Source organism: Leopardus geoffroyi, chromosome X, assembly GCF_018350155.1.
Source record: "Leopardus geoffroyi isolate Oge1 chromosome X, O.geoffroyi_Oge1_pat1.0, whole genome shotgun sequence".
In the NCBI taxonomy this organism is placed as follows: domain Eukaryota; kingdom Metazoa; phylum Chordata; class Mammalia; order Carnivora; family Felidae; genus Leopardus; species Leopardus geoffroyi.
Genome location: NC_059343.1, coordinates 126,692,202 through 126,698,111, shown reverse-complemented (window position 1 = coordinate 126,698,111; position 5,910 = coordinate 126,692,202). Strand labels below are relative to the sequence as shown.

The window sequence follows — 5,910 nt, the reverse complement described above, 5'->3', positions numbered from 1 at the left end:
TAGTCACAATGTACTGACTACAGGCTCGAGTTTACACAATCAACAGATAATGGACCGAGCCCTGGTTTGTTGTGTATGCTGATTGCCATGGTGTGAATACGTTCACCAGGCCGATTCTAGGTTACCCACATGACGTCATCAAATGTGGGGCTGGGAAGAGATTCACCGTAACGTACTGTTAATGTACGTCCCTACCAAATGGATGTCAATGCATCCATAACAGTAGAGTGCAGCAAAATAAGACGTGATGGGGTTTTAGGTTCTCCTTTGTTTTTAATATAATGTGAGTGGGAGTTCATATAATTTCATTTCTAATAATGGTGGTGTTTCCCAATCAGCTCCCCAAATTCCCGAACGTTTAGCGTTTATTAGAATGGCTAAAATATAAAACTGCCCATCCCAAGTGCTGGCGAGGATGTGGCAGAACTGGTGGCAATGTAAGATGATACAAGCACTTTGGAAAACACTTTGGCCGTGTCTTAAAATGTGAGATGTACACCTCCCATAATGCCCCAGTGATTCCATTCCTAGGTATTTACTTACCTGACAGAGATGACCTTATGTGTCCACACAGAGACTTGCACGTGACGGTTCATGGCGGCTTTATTCACAGCAGTCCCAGACTGGAAAGAACCCAGGTGTCCCTCAGCAGCACATCTGTACCCCGGCACCCCGCTGAACAGTGACAGCGAGCGCTTGAGACACAGCAGGTTGTGGGGGGTGGGCACTCACAGTAATTACGCGGCTTGAAAGGGGACAGACCCAGAGAAACAACACCACTACTCCAGCTCACTCTGGCCAGCCACCTGAGAACGCAAACAACAAGGCCAGGAGCATTTTCAGCTTGTCTTTGTGCAGGAAACAAGGTGATGAGGGCAAAGTGTGAAGTGGGCCACCATGAGCCAAACCTCGAGCCTCGAGCAGAAGGCTGGAAACAGGACACGGCCGGCCCTCCTGCCATTGTTTCTTCAGGGAAGCTACCCGCTGTTTGTGTTTTCTCTAAACGACGCTTGGCCTTGTATGGGATTCATATGGGGCACACGAGTGTGTGGAAAAGAAATTCATATTGCGGATCCCTGTCCCTGAGAGCAGTGTCGCATCGTGGGGACCCTGCTCTCTGCACCTCAGCTCCTGCGCATGCACCCCGCCACCACACGTTCCTCCCCACTCACACCCACACACCGACTCACACGGGTGTGCAAACACACCCCTCAAGATGCCCCCCCACATACTTAGATGCGCCGCATTCACACACGCGTGCTCATGATTCTACATGAGTGGATCTCATTAGATTCTGCTTACAAATATCACAAGCACGTCTTCGTTGTTTCAGGGTCTATAAAGTCAGTTTCTGCCAGGCGTTCAGGCGCGATGCCATAATTCGCAGAGTAGAATTTAGCTTAATTTGTGAGTTGTCAAGACTTTGTGACCATCTCTTACTATGTATTTCTAATTGTATTGGATAGTGGTCTGAGGATGTGTTGCTTAAGGTTGTTGGGGGGCTGTGTGAGTTTCGTAGGGCAGCTGTAACAGCACCACACGCTGAGTGGCTCACACAAGAGAAACTCCTTGGCTCACGAGGAGTCTGAGGTCCGGGCGTGGGCCGGGTTGGCTCCTTCCGGCGACTCCGAGGGAGAGTCCGCTCCGGGCCTCTCCTCCGGCTTCTGGCTCTTCCCGGCCATCTGCGGCACTGCTCGGCCTGTGGAAGCATCGCCCGGATCTCGGCCTTGATCTTCACGTGACCGTCTCCCCGTGTGCGTGTCTCTGTGTCCAAACTACCCCTTTTCGTGAGGACCCAGTCCTACGGGATTGGGGCCCGCGCTAACGACCGCACGGTAACTTGATCATCTCTGTGCAGACCCCGTCTCCAAATAAGGTCCCCTCCACGGGTATTGGCGGTTACGACCGTGACATGTCGTTTTCGTGGAGGGGACATCACTCAACCCATAACAGGGGCCAAGTGTATAAATAACTTTGAAAACACGTTGCACAGGCTGTGACAACGTGTGTCTCCTTAAGACATGTGCACTTTTCTATATTCCTCCAGAATCTCGTTCGACAATTGTGCTATTTGACTCCTTTCCGTTTTGACTTGTTTTGCACTATGACATTGATCCCGTTCTAGGCCATTATATGAAAATATGCTGTTATGATGGCATGCTATTGACATCTGCCTGCCCGCCTTGCAGTTTCTATGCGTGTAGTTGTTGTGTGCTCGTGCTTATGGCTCGAGGACCGTATCCGTCAGGATTCTCCTGAGAAACGGAACCAGCGGGATATAAGTACAAGAAACTGGCTCACACGATTTTGGAGGCCGGAGACGCAGGAAAGAGCCATGGAGGCTGATCTGCTTTCCTCGGGGTCTACTGATTTCGGTGTCCATCCATCCGAAACAATCCCTTCACGGTGACGTTTACAGTCACGTTCGTCCAAAAAGTGGGTACCCTAGCCTAGCCAGGGTGACCCAGAGAACGAAGCAGCGCAATGCCTCTTCTCCGGGCTTTGTTCCCTGGGCCTTCTGTCACTCACTGAGACAGCACTGCCCAGTTCCATGGCCCGCCACTGCTTCCCGAGGCCTCTGAAAGGGCGGGCCTCCGCCGGCCGACTCCATCTTGTTCTGTGTCCTTCACCTTGACCACGCCTCCTCCCTTTGAGTAACCTCCCGCTCACCCGTTCAAACTTCCCGATCAAAACACGCCCAGCGACCTGCGTAACAGGACTCCGACCCTTCCCCAGCCAATCGGCCGAGGCCACGAGCCTTCCCCAGCCAATCGGCTGAGGCCACAGCCATTACCTCACCAACTGCCCCTAGACCCCAATAAAACCTTTGTGCTTTTGAAACTCGCACTCTCTCTCCCCGGTATCTCACCGCTGCGTCGGTGCAGGTAGGGGATTGAGCTCGAGCTAGCTCGAATAAAGGCTCTTTTGCTTTTGCATCGGACTCGGCTCCCTGGCGGTCTTTGGGGATCACGAATTCCGGGCATAACAGCCTCTAGGACATAGTTTCCGAATTTTTGCTCCCCTTCCCCTGCCCGGTGGGTGCCTTCGGCTGGGAGTGGGGCTCGCAGGCTGCAGTGCACCTGGCTGAGGCCACTTCCCCAGGCTCCGGCTTCTAGAGTTGCCTGGGGAGCTGGCCCACCTACATCCGCTTCTGCTGTGGCCGCTCCCTTTTGTTTGGAGGCTTCTGAGATGTTCCCGCTCTCCGGGGAGCCCAGCAACGTTCACCAGGCACCGCCTGCTTCCCGGGTCTGGGCTGGAGCAGCCGAGGGGCCTTGGTGTCCTCAGCGAGGTTTTCTTTACTCACGTGCTACCTTGCTTCCTTTCGGAGCCTGCTCTTTATTTTTTGTCTCCTACCTGCCACCCCGGGCTTGTCTCTTTAAATTTAATTTAAAATGAAAAAAAAAATTGTTTTCATTAATTTTTTAATGTTTATTATTTTTGAGAGACAGAGCATGAGTGGGGGAGGGGCAGAGAGAGAGAGAGGGAGACACAGAATCCGAAGCAGGCTCCAGGCTCCGAGCTGTCAGCACAGAGCCCTACACGGGGCTCGAACTCACGGACTGTGAGATCATGACCTGAGCCGAAGTCGGATGCGTAACCGACTAAGCCACCCAGCCGCCCCGAAAATGAAATTTTATTTTTCATCCCAGCTTTATTGGGGTATAATTAGTGTACAAAACCTTGCACACTTCTCAAGATCGCCGTCCTAGCTGGCGGCCAGTTCACCTGGTAGTCAGGGGGGCCTTCTGTGCCCTCGCGTTCCCTTTATCCTAAGGACCATGACAGCTTTCTCAGTGCAGCCGGCGCTAGGGGCCTACTCTCCTCGGGGTTTGCATTTCAAAGGGGCCCTTAAGAAGAACCTTCCTGGGCCGAAAGGCTGGCCAGAGGCTTATTTAGGGTTCTCACCCAGGTGCTCTGAGGAAGGGACAAGAGAAAGGTCTCCCGACGGGGAATCTCGTGCCACATTTGCATTTGACTGCCCTTTCCAGCGGCGCAGGCTGAGCCTTCCAGGCTGAGTGAGGCGGCGCCCCGGGCGCAGCCCCGCGGTGTAGACCCGCCGGCCCGGAGTGCCCTTCAGCACACGGCCCTGCTCAGACGCTCGCGAGGGCCGCTGTCTGCCGGATGCCAGGGTCAGCTTGCCCGCACACTCTGGCGCGTGGCCTCTCAAATGCCTAGGTGGGTTGTCCCCTCCCCAGCAAGCTCCCCTACTGGCTCCCTGCCTCTTCTCACCTCCACCAACCTGGCCAAACTAGGAGTCTGGGGAAGCGCTTGTTTGGCTGCCCTGGGCCTGACACACGGGCCGGCCGGGAAGAGAAGGCAGGAAGCGCGGGGCCGCTGGCGCAGGATGACGGGTGTGATGGCGGCAGGGAAGGGCTGGTGGCCCACCTGGCAGGAGGGCAGGAAGAGGCCGGCTGGTACAGGGCTGGGCGCAGACTTTCCGGCCACTTCTGTCGACGGCTAGAAACCTATTCTCAGACCCCGACAACTGGGGTACATGGAGCACCGTCCTTGCCCTCCGGTGCCCGAGAGGTTGAGGACCTGGAGAGCCTGCTCACCGACAAAGAGCAACGAGGCATTGACCTCCCCCTCCCCCCCCCCCCCCCCCCCCCCCCCCCCCCGCCATGTGCCTACTCTGGTCTGGGCCCCAGGATGGCGGTGAGAAAGGACCCGGCGTGGGCTGTGCAGGGGCAGGGCCTGGGTGCCGGGTCCTGCCCCTCCGCTCCCTGTTCCCCAACTCTGTGACCAGCCGGGGTCACCTAACAGGTTGGCCTCAGCTTCCTTCATCTGTAAACGGCGACAGCGCAGCGTGGCCGGAAGGTGATTACGTGTTGAGCACGTACTCTTCGCGTGGCCTCCGTCATCCTTTCTTCCGGCTCCTTGAGCTCCAGCCACACCGAACAACACGACACGCACGTTCCCATCCGTGGCGGGCTGAATGGGGGCCATGCGCAAGGTCTATCCGCGTCCTAATCCCTGGACCCTGTGAATATGACCTTATTTGGTCTTTGCAGATACAGTTACATCTGAGATGATCTTGAGATGCGATCAGCCAGACTTACCTGCCCAGGTCCTAAATCCAATGGCAAGTGCCCTTATAAGAGACAGAAGGGGAGGGACACAGACACAGAGAAGGCCAGGTGACATCGGAGGCAAGGATTAGAATGATGTAGCCACAAGCCAAGGAATGCAGGGGACCGGCAGCAGGTGGAAGAGGTGAGGACTGTGAGAGACGAAATATCTATTGTTTTAAGCCACCCGATTTGTGGTACTGGTTACAGCAGCCCCAGGAGGCCAACACACTGCCCCAGGACCTTTGCACTGCCTGTGCCCTCCGCCCGGACTGCTTTTCCAGACACCCCCCTCAACCAGGTCCCTGCTTCAATGTCCACTCTCCCGAGCCGCCATTTCCACTACCTCTCACTGTCTCTCCCCTGCTCCCGGCCGTATTCCAGCCCACCCCCACCCTGCACACAGCAGCCCAGTCCCTGGAGAGAAGGCGGGCTCCACAAGGGCAAGGATGTTCTCTTGCTCACCGTGGCCTCAGTGTCGATCCGTTGACTGAAAGTACGCAGGCTCTCTTCCCCTTTATCACAACCTGCGTCAGGAAGAAAAGTGAGGTGCACGGCCCGCCACACGACCGGTTGTGAGTGACGGAGGGAACTGCAAGCAGCCATCCCCAAGGGGGGCAGAGTTGGGAAACCGAGGCGGCCCGCCGGGGGCCCTCTAGTTTCGAGAACAGAGTCGGCCACGGTGGAAAGAGCCGTGGTGCTGCTGTCCCGGGGTCTGGGGTCAGGATGGCACCCACCTCGGCAGCAGCCACGTGGGAGGGCGCTCAGGCAGGACCGGCAGAAAGGAAGGGGTCAGCAGGACTGCACACCCTCCAGAGGCTCTAGAGGAGGATCAGTCCTC

The 5,910-nt window shown here is 56.1% G+C and overlaps 1 long non-coding RNA gene across 1 annotated transcript; it reads right to left on the bottom strand.

The window, feature by feature from the left end:
* Positions 1-3,548: 3,548 nt before the first annotated feature.
* Positions 3,549-5,603, bottom strand: LOC123595444. Its single transcript, XR_006711170.1, has 3 exons — positions 5,535-5,603; positions 5,061-5,092; positions 3,549-4,981 (listed from the first exon to the last, which is right to left on the bottom strand). It is a non-coding gene; the product is annotated as an uncharacterized LOC123595444 (long non-coding RNA).
* Between the last annotated feature and the right edge of the window lie 307 nt (positions 5,604-5,910).